This window comes from Boleophthalmus pectinirostris, unplaced genomic scaffold, assembly GCF_026225935.1.
Source record: "Boleophthalmus pectinirostris isolate CB_2022bp ecotype Guang Dong unplaced genomic scaffold, ASM2622593v1 HiC_scaffold_16, whole genome shotgun sequence".
In the NCBI taxonomy this organism is placed as follows: domain Eukaryota; kingdom Metazoa; phylum Chordata; class Actinopteri; order Gobiiformes; family Gobiidae; genus Boleophthalmus; species Boleophthalmus pectinirostris.
The window spans coordinates 37023479-37035682 of record NW_026571095.1 but is presented as its reverse complement, the minus strand read 5'-3'; the positions used below and the strand labels follow the sequence as shown (position 1 = coordinate 37035682).

Here is a 12204-nt window from a genome sequence, read left to right as displayed (position 1 = left end):
ACCTGCCCAAACGTCTGGGCCCCAAAGGTGAGAACGCAGTCCCTGTGAGGGTGCACCTGCTGCCCCTCAGCGCCTTAGACTCTGCAGCGTCTAAACTGGTGCGTCACATCAGTCTGAGGTTAGTCTGTGAGGCAGAGAACGTCCTGGAGAACTTCAGGGAGCTGGACAAGATCTGTAATGATGTCCTGAAGAGTCCTGCAGGGCAGAACTTCTCACAATTTTCCAAAAAAGTCAAAACCTTTAACTCTTTGTGCTCAGAGTTCCTCCTGGGACTCCAGGGAACTCTGGCCACGAAGCTTCCATCGATCAGAGGAGGAGGAGAGGAGGAGGATGCTCTGGCAGAAGTCCTGAAGAGGGCAGCAGAGAGTCCATTCAGCTCTCACCGTTTGAACCAGTGGATGGACGAGGTCACTGAGGAGGCCTACACCATAAAAGTCCCTCACAAATCTGATGAGAAACACAGAAGTCGTCTCCTCGAAAAATGACCTCATGAAGAAGGTGAGTGACTCAAAGAAAGTCCTGGTGTTTGTGTTCACGTCTCTGGAGAGGGCAGAGCCGTACCTCGAAGAACTGAAGAACCACCTAAAGGGGATTCAAACCCACGAGTCTGGAGCAGAGCCCACACCCTGGTACAAGACTAAAGACGTGATCCACCGAATGAGACTCAAAGCAAAGGTGTTTAGTGACTTTGCAGACGCCAACAAAGACCAGGACACAAAGGCTCTTCGGTTCCTGGCAGTGGGTTTGACTGATGAAAACCACAAAGAAGCAACCATCTATCTTTATGAAGACGGGTTCCTCAGCAGTGAGAGCTTTGAGCTCCCTTCTAAACCAGACTCAGTGACTGTGAGCAGAGCCACAGCGCACAGCGTGAGTCTGCAGGTCAGAGCTCTCTCAGTGGGAGCGGAGAACGTCTGTGGATACAGAGTGGAGTTCTGTGAGAAAGGACAGGAGCAGTGGAAGCAGCAGCTCCAGGCTGAAGCTGGAGAGGTCACAGTGACAGGCCTGATCCCAAACACAGAGTACAGCTTCACAGTGAGAGCCGTCACTGAGGCGGGAGTAGGTCCAGCTGCTCCTCACACCTCCATGAAAACCTTACCCTGCGGCCCTCCAGAAGACCCCTCCGATCTACGCCGCTGCTGGAGGAGACTGCACAGGTGGGACCAGGCGTCCTCAGATACATCGTGGAGTACGCTGAGACCGGAGACACACTCCAGTGGAGGAGAGAAGAGTCCCATTCTGAGGAGAAGGTGATCTCTGGACTTAAGCCTCAGACAGAGTACATCCTCAGGATCTTCTGTGACTGTGGAGAGAATCAGAAAGCTCCACTGTGACCATCACCACCAAAACATCATGCAGCAGAACTCATCGTAAAAGACTCTGTCAAAATCAAGTCTGGAACACCAGAAATCTACAAACTTGGTCTAAAAGCAGAAGAACTGAGCACTGCTGATGTCAGAAAATATGTGTTTGGAAAAGAAAGTCATAAAGAAAATCGTATCATGATCCTTCTCGGACCTGTGGGATCTGGGAAGATCAATCTCATCAATGCCATGATCAACTACATCCTGGGAGTCAGATGGACCGACCCGTTTCGGTTTAAAATAAATGAGGATGAGACTTCTAGGACAGTGATGTATCAAATAAACCACCAGGAGGGATTCCAGGTCGACTTCTCACTCACCATCATCGACACTCCAGAGCTTAAAGACTTTATAAGCTTCATGGGAAACTTACTGTGGCTGAAGCTGATCTTTGAACCCTTCAATAAGTTGAACATCAGAAAGATTCATACAGTCTGTGTAGTGGTCCAGTCGTGTTTACCTCAACTCCCTTCAACCCTGTGTCACGTCTTACACTCATTCCACTCCAGGTTAGGGAAAGATGTGTCTGAGAACCTCAAGATTCTGGTGACGTTCGCAGATGTTCAGATGTCTCCAGTTCTTGAGGTCCTCAGAGCTGCTGGAGTCCCATGTCCTAAAACAGAGCAGGGTCTGCCAGTCCACTTCAAATTCAACAACTCTGCAGTGTTCGCCTCAAACCAGACCTCTGCAGAAGAAGACAGTTTGGATCAAATGTTCTGGGACATGGGAAACAAAAACATGACGAGGTTCTTTAGTGACTTAGAGAAAACTGAGCCTGGAAAGTTGGATTTAATTGGATGAAATTATTATTACAAAGACGTGAAGAGATAAAGACGACACGTGAACAAATAGAGGAGCATGAGGCTGTGGGAAATATTCTGTGTTGATCATGCTGATTCACCCAATGTCTTGTACCTTGGAATGACAACAGGGTGAAAAACACGTATGTTTATCTATAGTTCTATAAAAGACATGTTTTTCTGTACTTTGAGATGCCACGAAGCAGAAAACTGATGTATGTGAACCCCGTGGCATGTACCCACCCATGATAAAGTGCACCGGGTCAGCATTATTGTTCATTTTCTTGCTGTATATGCTAAATCCACAAGTTAATGTTTTGTCAGATGTGTGGTATAAAGCTCCCCCTCATTGTGAGTTGGGCAGAGGCGTCGTTCCGGGGTGACAGTTGTACTTGGTAATCAACACTGAATCCCTCTCAATGGAAAATGCTGAATAAAGTGGCCTGTTTCTCGGATCCTTCCATCTTTTGTGCTTCTTTCTAGGACACGCACTGAACCTCCGAAAAAAACCCACAAGGCAAAGATGAGAAGAAATGAGAATTTTGAGATTGAATTCATTGTGACTGTGGGTGATCAGGTGGACCTCTCTGGAACTGAAGAGTACAGCAACAACTGCAGGGAATGTGCTGTCACCTGTCATTATCCATGTCCCATTAGAAACAACGAAGAAATGGACACATGTGAAGTATTTGATGCAGATGGAGATTGCACTGTGTGTCCTAGAGAATGTGACTGGCATGACCACTCGATCGAGAAATACAGATGGGAAAACAAGACCGTCACAAAGACAGAAACACTGAAAACACTGAAAGAGAAATACCAGGCAGAAACTGTAGAGTCTCTCCTTGACAAATTAAACGAAGAATATGAAGATTTGTTTGCAGAACTCTAAGAGATGTAATATTCAGTTGTTCAGAGAAAACTATTCCTGTAAATAAAATGACAAACAAAAGCATGAGTGAAAAAAAAGCGAAAATGGATAAAACAATTGGATCTGTGCAGCTGATGTCATCAACATCCACTGGGACTGTGACGCTAACTAGAGGCACTGCTGTGTCTGAAACTCTGTCTTCATCTGAGTTTTATTTAAACACAATCTGAGCATAAAAAAGTTAAAGTTTCATCAATATTTCACCACTGATCACGATTTAGACCAAAAACAAAGTTACTGTAAGTGCTCTTTGTCTCATCCAATCTGCTGCCCGACTCTCTCTATATTTACTTTACTTTTATATATTTACTTTAAAACTTTACTTTGATATATTTACTTTAAAATTTACTTTTATGTATTTACTTTCAAACTAGCTTCAGTTTCTCTGAGTCTCATCACACGTGTCTCTGATCAAACGGGGGAACTGTGAACAATAATCTCATGATATTCATTTCATACTTGACGCTCGCTGCAGTTAAAGTGAAAAACGTTCTGCTCCGTGACCTCGGACGATGAACGCCGCTCCGTTTGACGACACAAACTGCAGAAGCTCCGGAACGTTCCCGGGGTAAAACTATCGGCTCAAAGATTCATTTGTAATTGGACGATACAAAGGCTTTGTCAGACGCCCAGACCCTCAGACTCCCTCAGACTTTCAGAAACCTCGATGCTTCTAGACTGTGGGATTTTGTGCGTGTGTGTGGGTGCTGCTGTGATTCTGTTGGTTCCTTTTGTTTGGACAGAATTCTGCAGACTTTTTACACTTAAATGTTTGACACTGCAGTGTGAAGCTCTTTGGAAACGCTCTTGTTTATGAAATGTGCTGTACAAATAAAGTGGGCCTGGATCCTGCTGTGACGTCATTAAAGCTGCTGTAGAACCGTCTCTGCCTCTTTCTTCAGTTTTGTAACGATACAAGACCAGTGTTGGGAAGTTTACTTTTCAAATGTAATCCCCTACAGATTACAGATTACACACCCCAAAATGTAGTTTGTAACAGAATCCATTAAATTACTTAAAGTGAGTAATGTAATCTGATTACTTTGGATTACTTGATTTGCTGTAGAGAAACAAAGACGAGGAAATCTGCACATAAGAAGTTTTATCTGATAAAAGAAAATAAAAAGTCCAAACTTTACTGAACCAAATTAAAAATATTATTGATAGAAAAGACGAAGAAACACGTCCACACAGCAGGATTTAGACCTGTTCAATCCTGTTTGAGACCTGGTTTAGACCTGGTTTAGTCCTGGTATAGTCCTGGTTAGTCCTGGTTTAGTTCTGGTTTAGTCCTGGTTTAGTCCTGGTTTAGACCTGGTTTAGTCCTGGTTTAGTCCTGGTTTAGACCTGGTTTAGTCCTGGTTTAGTCCTGGTTTAGACCTGGTTTAGTCCTGGTTTTAGTCCTGGTTTAGATCTGGTTTAGACCTGGTTTAGTCCTGGTTTAGACCTGGTTTAGTCCTGGTTTAGTCCTGGTTTAGTCCTGGTTTAGTCTTGGTTTAGACCTGGTTTAGTCCTGGTTTAGACCTGGTTTAGATCTGGTTTAGTCCTGGTTTAGATCTGGTTTAGTCCTGGTTTAGACCTGGTTTAGTCCTGGTTTAGTCCTGGTTTAGTCTTGGTTTAGACCTGGTTTAGATCTGATTTAGACCTGGTTTAGTCCTGGTTTAGATCCTGGTTTAGACCTGGTTTAGTCCTGGTTTAGACCTGGTTTAGACCTGGTTTAGTCCTGGTTTAGTCCTGGTTTAGATCTGGTTTTAGTCCTGGTTTAGTCCTGGTTTAGTCCTGGTTTAGACCTGGTTTAGACCTGGTTTAGTCCTGGTTTAGTCCTGGTTTAGTCCTGGTTTAGTCCTGGTTTAGTCCTGGTTTAGACCTGGTTTAGACCTGGTTTAAACCTGGTTTAGACCTGGTTTAGACCTGGTTTAGTCCTGTTTTAGTCCTGGTTTAGTCTTGGTTTAGTCCTGGTTTAGTCCTGGTTTAGACCTGGTTTAGACTTGGTTTAAACCTGGTTTAGACCTGGTTTAGTCCTGGTTTAGTCCTGGTTTAGTCCTGGTTTAGTCCTGGTTTAGTGGCAATAAGTGGAATAACCTAAAAAAAAAAAAAAAAAAAAAAAAAAAAGCCCAAATTGTGTAAACAGTTAAATCTCTCTGTGTAATCCATTTATTTCAACAAAGTAACTGTAATCCAATTACCACTCACTGAAACAGTAACTGTAACTGAATACAGTTACTCATCATTTGTACTCTGATTACTCTGGTACATGTAATCTGTTACTCCCCAACACTGTACAAGACAAATCCACAGTGATTTAGTGTCTGACGTCATTTAAAGTGTCAGTATCAGTAAACGTTGTGTACAGGGATTTAGAATCAAGTCAAATGTACAAACAGAAATCAAAGTGACAAACGTCCATGGAGATGTTTGAGCTCAATCAGCAGCATTAAAACAGACACACATGACTCAATTCATGTTCCACGTTTCCTCGTCTGGACTTCTCCTTTACAGGGAGGAAACTGAATGTTTCCAGTCTCTGGGAGGAAGAGTGGGAACAGCAAGTGCAGGGACGGCGAGCACCAGGAGATGGCGCTGGTTCAACACTTCACAGGATTTAACAGTGTTTCTGTGAAACATGTTTCACCTCCAGCAGCAGTTTAGTTGTTTTCTCTTTGACTTCTACGGGGGATGAACTGTGACACTTGACATATTTACATCACCACCATGTTCCTTTTATTGTTGTGGAAATGATAAATGGTCCTAAAACAGCGTCTGAACGTGTTGGATCAGTTTCACTTTCGTTTTGACTCTCTCCCTTCGCTCTCTGCGGTAAATCGCTGCAGCTTCACGTCCCGTCACACTGAGCCGCGTCCCGCTCATCAAACTCCTGCGCGTCACATCAGGTTTGTCACGTTGCTTTGTTCACTTTTACACTGTCATGTTTTTGTGTTTTGATGGACAGTTGTCGTGTGGGAGTTTGGCTGCTGGAGGTTTGTGGTTTGATTATTGCTCAGAATCTTACAGTTAATCGTCAGGAGGGTTTGAAAAGGGCCCGGGACAGATCGCTCAATGACCCAGACATGTATGAAGGATCTAAAACCTCTGCAGGCAGGTTTGTGATGAGGAACAACTTTAGAACATGAGAGGAAGAAAAACAGCTTTTTCATAATCTCATTTCCTGAACACGACTTCCTGGTGTGTGTCGTGTTCTGTAACGCGGTGAAGTCACACAAACTGAATCTGCGTTTTGCAGCTTTTCAGTGTAAAACAGGATTGTACGAACAAAACAACAGAATCAAAAACCACACAGACATAAATGTTCTTAAGGGTCTGTTTCCTCCAACACCAGCGCAAAAACTCAAACTTTGATGCAGTGAAGCCAAAACCAAACTCTTCAACACGCTCTTCTCTTTCTCTTTTTTCTCCTCCCTCCTTCTCTCTTCTCTCTTCCTCTTTAAAAACTGTCAGAATGATTTTTTCGTCATGTTTTAAAACTGTTGATCCTGAGGTGGAGACGACACGATTATGTCATTAAATGAATTTCACTGATTCATGGACAAAAAAAGAACCATCACAAATGATCAGAGAGAAAAGAACGAAAAACCAAGAGGATTTTTTTCCAGAGTTTCACCTTCAGTGTGATGGATTCTGATGATAAAATACACACAATATATTTTATGTACGACTGGACTCATTGGAGAGTTTACAAATGTTTATTTTATACACAACTACAGACAAATACGTACCGATTTCTATTCTATGCGCACAAATATTTTTGAAAGCTTTCTTACTCCACATCATGCGTCCAAAAGACAAACACTGTCCAGTTTTTTCTTTGCAACAGTAGCGACATGAATAAAGTGACCGACATAAATAAAGTGACCGACATGAATAAAGTGACCGACATAAATAAAGTGACCGACATAAATAAAGTGACCGACATAAATAAAGTGACCACACGAGTGAAATGAGTGTAAATAAAGAGCTGCGCTGAACCTGCACACGAACAACCTGCACTCGTACATCACTGAAAAACTAAAACATGAACTATCTCCTACGATACAAACACAGAACAAACTCAGCATCATCAGCGCCTCTTCTGTCACAAAAAACACACGTGATCCACTGAGTCGTGTCTTTTAATCCAAAAGAATCTGATCACATCAGCGACACAAGGAGCAGCTGTTTTTATCAGCGCAACAGTTTATGTAAATGAACCATGCGGTTTTACATAAACAAATGTGTCAGAGCTGAATGATCTGATCAAACAGACTGATGTGTTTATAGTTTAGATGTTGTAAAGTTGAGTTTATTTATGCAGAAGATTTGAATGAAGAATGTGTTGGTTTGATGTGTGCAGTGGATTGTGGGATTCTCACAGCTCCTCACGCTGGTTAAACCTCCCGAGCTTCCGACGCTAAAGCAGCTCAAGGTTTTGTATTTTTCCTGGTTTATTAAATTGATTTAAGTTCATTTTGCACTTGTGCATTTGTAAGATTATGTCAAGAATCCTGTGAATATTTGATCATATCACGGGGACATGAGTGTCCCGGTTTGTCTGCGCACATGTAAACACAGTGTCCCGAACACTGACAGAACCGGGACATGGAGAATAACGGGACACTGATGTACATGTGACGCACTCAGTGTGTGCACCTGCAGCCTCAGTCCAGAGGAGGCGCTAGAAGAACATTTACATGATCACAGTTTTAGAGAAAAGCTTTTCACAAAGTTCTTTTGTCGCATTGATTTTAAAGTGGAATTTAAAAAATGTAAGTGCAGCAAAAAACATTAGAAATGTCCCTGTGGACGTGTTTTGTGACATGAAGACATTTGCAGAACGAACTGAACTGGAGTCAAAAAGTGACATCTGTGTTCTCTGTATGTTTAGATTAAAACATTGACGGCTCCAGCCACAGCGAGCATCAGTCTGAACCTTCATCTCAGCTTCATCTCAGCTGCATTTCTTACATGAAATGGGACCAAAAGTTCCTCTGGACGCTGAAATGTCCCAGTTTACACCAAACACTTAGTGCAGAAAGAACAAAAATGTGACTGTTTGCTGCAGGTGTTTCAATCAGTAGGAGCAGATAGAGGGCGCTCTTGGAAAAAGGATCAAAACAAAAACACAGTGGATTCCAGGCAACTCCAAAAAAGTAGAAAAAGTAAAAAATCACACGAGGAAAAATATAGTTAACAGGCCTTTATTAGAAAGGCTGTCCTGGTTACAGACAGTGGGTTATATGTGAATTATAATGGGTTATATGTGAATTATAATGGGTTATATGTGAATTATAATGGGTTATATGTGAATTATAATGGGTTATATGTGAGTTATAATGGATTATATGTGAATTATAATGGGTCATATGTGAATTATAATGGGTTATATATGAATTATAATGGGTCATATGTGAATTATAATGGGTTATATATGAATTATAATGGGTCATATGTGAATTATAATGGGTTATATGTGAATTATAATAGGTTATATGTGAGTTATAATGGGTTATATGTGAGTTATAATGGGTTATATGTGAATTATAATGGGTTATATGTGAATTATAATGGGTTATATGTGAGTTATAATGGGTTATATGTGAATTATAATGGGTCATATGTGAATTATAATGGGTTATATATGAATTATAATGGGTTATATGTGAATTATAATGGGTCATATGTGAATTATAATGGGTTATATGTTAATTATAATGGGTTATATGTTAATTATAATGGGTTATATGTTAATATATATAGGTTATATGTGAGTTATAATGGGTTATATGTGAGTTATAATGGGTTATATGTGAGTTATAATGGGTTATATGTGTTATAATGGGTTATATGTGAATTATAATGGGTTATATGTGAGTTATAATGGGTTATATGTGAGTTATAATGGGTTATATGTGAGTTATAACCCTGTAAACATACCAAGGTGTTGTCTGTAAACACGAACATTAATTGATGCTGAAGCTGCATTACAGTGTAATGTGTAACATTTCATTGTCTGTGACGTCTGTAACCAGGACAGTTTGGTGGTGTTTGGTGTAAACTGGGACATTTCATCGTCCAGAAGAACTTTTGGTCCCATTTGATGTGAGAAATGCAGCTGAGATGAAGGTTCAGGCTGATGCTCGCTGTGGCTGGAGCCGTGAATGTTTGAATCTAAACACACAGAGAACCTGATATTTGATAATTAGTCCTGGGATAATGTTACGTCTGATGTTCACCAACTGGCTCCACTCTGTTTCTACTTAGATGTAGGTGCAGTTTCCCATTCAGACGAGGTGTTTCTACATAATATCACACAGCAGCGTTCAGTTTACGAATTCAATGTGACAAGACAAGACATTTTTACAATAAATTTGAATGAACCCACTTGTTGTTCAGTTGTTGTAGCTCCTTGTTGTGTCATTACTCTGTTTTTACTCTGCTACAAACTGAAACATGCACAGTCTTGATCTTGATCGATGTTACCACAATTATGCAGACGACACTCAGATCTACGTCTCTCTGGCAGCAGGAGACTATGGACCAGTGGAGTCACTTGGTCACTGCATCCAACAGATCAGTGTGTGGATGCAAAACAACTTTCTCCAGCTAAACTCTGACAAGACTGAAGTCATAGTGTTTGGTCCACAGAAACAAAGGGACAGTGTCAGCAGTCACCTCAAGTCTCTCTCTCTAAAACCTTCAAATCAGGCAAGAAATCTAGGGGTAATAATGGACTCAGACTTGAACTTTAACAGTCACATAAAAATCAATAACATCTGCCGCCTTTTACCATCTAAAAAACATAGCAAAAATCAAAGGTTTACTGTCTAAATCAGACTTGGAGAAACTTATCCATGCATTTGTCTCCAGTAGGTTAGACACTGTAATGTTCTGCTCACTGGTCTCTCCAAACGAGCTGTGAGACGCTGCAGAACATCCAGAACGCTGCAGCTCGGGTCCTGACTCGAACTAGGAAGTACGAGCACATAAGTCCTGTGCTCAGGTCTCTGCACCTGGCTTCCTGTGCCTCAGAGACTTTAAAGCAGCTCTGCTTGTACAAGTGTCTCCATGGCCGAGCACCAAAGTACATCTGTGACATGTTAGTGTCATATGAACATCTCGCACTCTGAGGACCTCAGGGACCGGCCTCCTGCTGGTGCCCAGAGTCACGACTAAACAAGGGGAGTCAGCGTTTCAGGTTCATGCAGCTAAAACCTGGAACAGTCTGAACATGTGAGACAGACTCTTCTGTGACGCTGTTTAAATCCAGACTCAAAACATTTCTGTTTGACTGTGCAAATAACTGAAAGGTTTTCATTCTGCACTCTTCTCTCCAATTTATGTCTCTCTTTTTTAATTTTAATCTTCATGATTATTTATGTTTTGATTTGTTTTTATTATGATTTTAATGTATTTCTTATTCTGTAAAGCACTTTGAATTACTTTGTGTACGAATTGTGCTGTACAAATAAACTTGCCTTGCCTTGCCTTTCTTCTGCTCTCGATGAATAATGTCTGTGAAGTGATGACGTGTTTTTGATGGTAAAGTCCCGTCTGTGAATTCGTGTTCGTGCTGATGAAAGTGTAATCGTACATTTTCATTTGATTATTGTAATTCTTGACGTGGTAACTTTTCAATTAATATTCTGATGATAAACTGCACACAATATATTTTATGTACGACTGGACTCATTTGAGAGTTTACAAATATTTATTTTATGCGCAACTACAGACAAATATGCACGGATTTCTATTCTATGCACACGAATATTTTTGACAGCTTTCTTACTCCATATCATGCACACTCGACTTCATGTAGTAGTAACCGGGATACTGCGTTTACATGCCACAGTGTCCCACTTACTGTCGGAATAAACCAGCTGCAGTATCTCGGGTTCTAATAACCGGACACTGAAACTGGGACACTGTGTTTACACAAACCATGAACAAACCAGGACACTGAAAAAACCCAATCATACACACTCAGTGTGAACCTTCTGAGGACGCCCAGTGACCTGGAGCCACACACACACACACACACACACACACACACACACACACACACACACACACACACACACACACACTACAGAGACACACACACACACACACACAGACACACACACACACAGACACACACACACACACTACAGAGACACACACACACACACACACAGACACACACTACAGAGACACACACACACACACACTACAGAGACACACACAGACACACACACACACACACACACACACACACACACGAGACACACACACACACACACACACACACACACACACAGACACACACAGAGACACACACACACTACAGAGACACACACAGACACACACACACACACACACTACAGAGACACACAGACACACACACACACACACACACAGACACACACACACACACACACAGAGACACACACAGACACACACACACACACACACTACAGAGACACACACAGACACACACACACACACACACACACAGAGAACACACACACACACACACACAGAGACACACACACACACACACACACACTACAGAGATACAGACACACTACAGAGACGCACACAGACACACACACACACACACACACAGACACACACACACACACACACACAGAGACACACACACACACACACACACACACACACACACTACAGAGACACACACACACACACACACACACACAGAGACACACACAGACACACAAACACACACACACACTACAGAGACACACACACACACTACAGAGACACAAACACACAACAGAGACACACACACACAACAGAGACACACACACACAACAGAGACACACACACACTACAGTCACCGGTTCTGTTCATTGTATTTATGGAAAGAATTTCTAGGTGCAGTCAGGGGCCGGAGGGTTTGGTTTGGGGACCACAGGATCTCGTCTCTGCTGTTTGCAGATGATGTTGTCCTGTTGGCTTCATCAGACCAGGACTTGCAGCACTGAGGTGGTTTGACCCGAGTGTGAAGCAGCTGCAACCGCAGCACACACCACATTCACACTGGGAAATGTGTGTGAAGTGTCTTGCCTAGGGACACAATAACAGTTTTTGTCACTGGTGCCCCCCTGTGGCT

At 42.0% G+C, this 12204-nt stretch overlaps 1 long non-coding RNA gene and 1 pseudogene across 1 annotated transcript; both read left to right on the top strand.

The window, feature by feature from the left end:
* The window catches only part of LOC129408270 (neoverrucotoxin subunit alpha-like), a 14983-nt pseudogene extending 13729 nt beyond the window's left edge, over nt 1–1254 (top strand).
* Nucleotides 1255–5952: 4698 nt separating this feature from the next.
* On the top strand, nt 5953–8380 carry LOC129408354 (uncharacterized). Its single transcript, XR_008631899.1, has 3 exons — nt 5953–5986; nt 7444–7515; nt 7975–8380. It is a non-coding gene; the product is annotated as an uncharacterized LOC129408354 (long non-coding RNA).
* Nucleotides 8381–12204: the final 3824 nt, after the last annotated feature.